Source organism: Pseudophryne corroboree, unplaced genomic scaffold, assembly GCF_028390025.1.
Source record: "Pseudophryne corroboree isolate aPseCor3 unplaced genomic scaffold, aPseCor3.hap2 scaffold_2330, whole genome shotgun sequence".
In the NCBI taxonomy this organism is placed as follows: domain Eukaryota; kingdom Metazoa; phylum Chordata; class Amphibia; order Anura; family Myobatrachidae; genus Pseudophryne; species Pseudophryne corroboree.
The window spans coordinates 824-5,950 of NW_026968983.1; the positions used below are offsets into that span (position 1 = coordinate 824).

The 5,127-nt window shown below is 38.6% G+C and overlaps 1 non-coding gene and 1 pseudogene across 1 annotated transcript; one reads left to right on the forward strand and one right to left on the reverse strand.

Annotated features, from left to right (window-relative positions):
* The first annotated feature begins 456 nt into the window (after nucleotides 1-456).
* Nucleotides 457-635, forward strand: LOC135010359 (U1 spliceosomal RNA; annotated as a pseudogene).
* A 3,252-nt stretch (nucleotides 636-3,887) lies between these two features.
* On the reverse strand, nucleotides 3,888-4,050 carry LOC135010355 (U1 spliceosomal RNA). The gene has a single exon (XR_010209757.1). It is a non-coding gene; the product is annotated as a U1 spliceosomal RNA (small nuclear RNA).
* Nucleotides 4,051-5,127: the final 1,077 nt, after the last annotated feature.

A 5,127-nucleotide genomic window follows, 5' to 3' on the forward strand; every position in this document is an offset into this window, starting at 1 on the left:
AGCTGCTGCAAGAAATCAGCTTGAATGCTTCAGGGGCTGGGGCATAGCCAACATGAGCCCCACACCGACGGAGGGTGGAGGTGTTTAATGCAAACTAGGGGTCATCCAAGTGCCGCAAAAGGCCGCCATGCCCTGCACGCCCCTTTTCTCTTTTCATATGCAGACGAGGGTTGAAGCCAACTTTGACCCACTGCTTGGATGACATCGCCATATGCAAATCCATCTGCTGCAGGCCTTCCCCCAGGAATGCTTGCACTAGTTGTTGCATTTGGTTTGTTGTTTGGGGGTGCTTCAGTATTAGGCAGCCTTCTGCCCTCCCATGTTCATCTGAAAATATGTGTTCTCCCTGCAGTTGTTGTCCCCAGATGAGAGTTCCCTTGTGCTGCCTCAGTTGAATCTCCTTTACTTGACAGAGATGTGCCTGAGCAGCGGCCCTCCCCAGCCCTATCCCAAATCATACTTATTTTGCATAGGAGATACCATGGTCATGAAGACTGTTCTCCCAGGGTGCGGTTCATTCATTGCATTCTGGGTATGCTGACCCCTGTGATTTCCCCAAATGTGGGAAACTCGACTGCATTATTTAATGCGAACTAGGGGTCATCCAAGCACCGCAAAAGGCCGCCATGCCCTGCATACCCCTTTTCTCTTTTCATAAGCAGATGAGGTTTGAAGCCAACTTTGGCCCACTGCTTGGATGACATCACTTGCTGCCTTTCCAATGAAGCAAGTTTAATTTAATAATAGGTGAAAAACCATCCCTACAAAGGTGTTAATCAGATACTTGGCTTTGTGGACACTTTTCAGAGCACAAATTTGTTAGCATAAAAATAAAGCCAGAAAATGAAGAGCTGTTTAATCACTCAATTGGATTTTTCTGCCAGCATATTTCTTTTTCTCTGCAACCCACTGCTAAATTGTGCTTCGTGGCTGTTTTTTTCATAAAATCACTTAATCAAATCTAACTCTGATTACATCAGAGAAGGCCAGGTACCCTACACCATAAGAGGTGGTTTGAAATTTTTACTTGTCTACTTAAAGATCACCAAAATCTGATAACGAGGTCAATTACGTCCCTAGGTGGGATTGAACCACCAACCTTTTGGTTAACAACTGAACACGCTAACTGTTTGCGCCTCAGAGACACTTTGCAAAAGTACATACTGACAAAGGTTAATAAGCATTCATCTAGAACGTTTCCTAGAAAAACTTTAAAAAGTCAATAATCTGGAGAGTTTTTGTAAGATGTTCCTTCCATCAACCAATGAAGAAACACATTGGTACTTTCCCATGATGAGTGAGTGCTTCAGGATCTCTTGCACTTACATGTGCAGCAAAGGACTACAATGGAAGCATGCTGGGCCTATAACCCAGAGGTAGGCAGATTGCAACTGTCCTCTGCTATATGCATTTTTTTTGTTAATTAAAGTAATCCAAAACTGGGATTGATATTTTGGCTCTTTTATTTTTACTTAAAGTACAATAACTTTTACTGTTTTAATTTGTTTTAATAGTATATTGACAGTATTGTTTTCTTTCAAAAATCCACTTAATTTTCTTTACCCTATTATTAAAATGGTAATTGACAAAAACAAACTACATTGTCACCAGAAGAGCAATACAAAATGTACAAGTGATATATTAAAATCATCTTTTCAGCTTGAATTTCAATGATGCATTGAGGTAACGATTTTGTGAGAAACATCTTCACCCTTAAATAAAGATTTTCTTAATTCCCTACCTGTGTGCTAATTAGATATCACCTTGTTTTCACATTAAACAGACTTTCACATGAGAAAGCAGCAAGGATGCAGTGGCGTTAATGTTTCCTGGTGTCAACCTGTATTATTTCAGTAGACATTGAAATGAGGATGCATCTTGCTGCCTTTCCAATGAAGCAAGTTTAATTTAGTAATAGGTTAAAAACCATCCCTACAAAGGTGTTAATCAGAGACTTGGCTTTGTGGACACTTTTCAGAGAACAAATTTGTTAGCATAAAAATAAAGCCAGAAAATGAAGAGCTGTTTAATCACTCAATTGGATTTTTCTGCCAGCATTTTTCTTTTTCTCTGCAACCCACTGCTAAATTGTGCTTCCTAGCTGTTTTTTTTATAAAATCACTTAATCAAATCTAACTCTGATTACATCAGAGAAGGCCAGGTACCCTACACCATAAGAGGGGGTTTGAAATTTTGACTTGTCTACTTAAAGATCACCGAAATCTGATAACAAGGTCAATTACGTCCCTGGGTGGGATTGAACCACCAACCTTTTGGTTAATAGCCTTATACACTAACTGATTGCGCCACAGCGACACTTTTCAAAAGTACATACTGACAAAGGCTAATAAGCATTCATCTAGAACGTTTCCTAGAAACATTTTAAAAAGTCAATAATGTGGAGAGTTTTTGTAAGATGTTTCTTCCATCAACCAATGAAGAAACACATTGGTACTTTCCTATGATGAGTGAGTGCTTCAGGATCTCTTGCACTTACATGTGCAGCAGAGTACTGTAATGGAAGCATGCTGGGTCCATAACCCAGAGGTAGGCAGATTGAAACTATCCTCTGCTATATGCATTGTTTTTATTAATTAAAGTAATCCAAAACTGGGATTGATATTTTTGCTCTTTTATTTTTACTTAAAGTACAATAACTTTTACCATTTTAATTTGTTTTAATAGTATATTGACAGTATTGTTTTCTTTCAAAAATCCAATTAATTTTCTTTACCCGATTATTAAAATGGTAATTGACAAAAACAATCTACATTGTCACCAGAAGAGCAGTACAAAATGTACAAGTGATATATTAAAATCATCTTTCCAGCTTGAATTTCAATGATGCCTTGGTGCAACAATTTTGTGAGAAACATCTTCACCCATAAAGAAAGATTTTCTTAATTCCTTACCTGTGTGCTGATTAGATATCACCTTGTTTTCACATTAAACAGACTTCCCCATGAGGAAGCAGCAAGGATGCAGTGACGTTTATGTTTCCTGGTGTCAACCTGTATTATTTCAGTAGACATTGAAATGAGGATGCATCTTGCTGCCTTTCCAATGAAGCAAGTTTAATTCAGTAATAGGTGAAAAACCATTCCTACAAAGGTGTTAATCAGAGACTTGGCTTTGTGGACACTTTTCAGAGAGCAAATTTGTTAGCATAAACATAAAATCAGAAAATAAAGAGCTGTTTAATCACTCAATTGGACTTTTCTGCCAGCATAATTTTTTTTCTCTGCAACCCACTGCTAAATTGTGCTTCCTAGCTGTTTTTTATAAAATCACTTAATCAAATCTAATTCTGATTACATCAGAGAAGGCCGGGTACCCTACACCATAAGAGGGGGTTTGAAATTTTGACTTGTCTACTTAAAGATCACCAAAATCTGATAACAAGGTCTATTACGTCCCTGGGTGGGATTGAATCACCAACCTTTAGGTTAATAGCCATACACACTAACTGATTGCGCCACAGCGACACTTTGCAAAAGTACATACTGACAAAGGCTAATAAGCATTCATCTAGAACGTTTCCTAGAAAAACTTTAAAAAGTCAATAATCTGGAGAATTTTTGTAAGAAACACATTGGTACATTCCCATGATGAGTGAGTGCTTCAGGATCTCTTGCACTTACATGGGCTATTAACCAAAAGGTTCCCACCCAGTGATGTAATTGACCTTGTGATCAGATTTTGGTGATCTTTAAGTAGACAAGTCAAAATTTCAAACCCCCTCTTATGGTGTAGGGTACCTGGCCTTCTCTGACGTAATCAGAGTTAGATTTAATTAAGGTGCACAAGGGAATAGAAGGGAGCGGTTTAAGAAAAGAGAAGTGGAAACAGACAGCAAACTAGGCTGGAGAGAGACCTGAGACAAAGAGATCTGAATTATACGAGAGCCGACCAGGGGAAACACAAATTATGCAGTCAAGTTTCCCACATTTGGGGAAATCGCAGGAGCAGCACACCCAGAGTGCAATGGGTGAGCCTTTCCCTGGGAGAAGCACCTTCCTGATCATAGTATCTCACCTGGCAGGTAAGTAGGAGTTGGGCTAGTGCTGGGGAGGGTCGCTGCTCGGGTACCCCCCTGTCAAGTGAAGGAGATCCAACTGAGGCAGCACAAGGGAACTCTCGAAAGAAGATCAAGGCTAGAGGAAGATCTGAGACAAAGAAATCTGACTTTTACCAGAGCTGACCAGAGGAAAGCACAAACACAGTACCCCACTACCACCAGGAAACATTAACGCCACTGCATCCTTGCTGCTTTCTCATGTGGAAGTCTATTTAATGTGAAAACAAGGTGATATCTAATTAGCACACAGAAAAGAAAATTAAGTGAATTTTTGAAAGAAAACAATACTGTCAATATACTATTAAAACAAATTAAAATGGTAAAAGTTATTGTACTTTAAGTAAAAATAAAAGAGCAAAAATATCAATCCCAGTTTTGGATTACTTTAATTAACAAAAAAAATGCATATAGCAGAGGATAGTTTCAATCTTTCTACCTCTGGGTTATGGGCCCAGCATGCTTCCATTGCAGTACTCTGCTGCACATGTAAGTGCAAGAGATCCTGAAGCACTCACTCATCATGGGAAAGTACCAATGTGTTTCTTCATTGGTTGATGGCAGAAACATCTTACAAAAACACTCCAGATTATTGACTTTTTAAAGTTTTTCTAGGAAACGTTCTAGATGATTGTTTATTAGCCTTTGTCAGTATGTAATTTTGCAAAGTGTCGCTGTGGCGCAATCAGTTAGTGTGTATGGCTATTAACCAAAAGGTTGGTGGTTCAATCCCACCCAGGGATGTAATTGACTTTGTTATCAGATTTTGGTGATCTTTAAGTAGACAAGTCAAAATTTCAAACCCCCTGTTATGGTGTTAGGTATTTAGACTTCTCTGATGTAATCAGAGTTAGATTTGATTCAGTGATTTTATAAAAACAGCTAGGAAGCACAATTTAGCAGTGGGTTGCAGAGAAAAAGAAATATGCTGGCAAAAAAATCCAATTGAGTGATTAAACAGCTCTTGGATGGTTTTTCACCTATTACTAAATTAAACTTGCTTCATTGGAAAGGCAGCAAGATGCATCCTCATTTCAATATCTACTGAAATA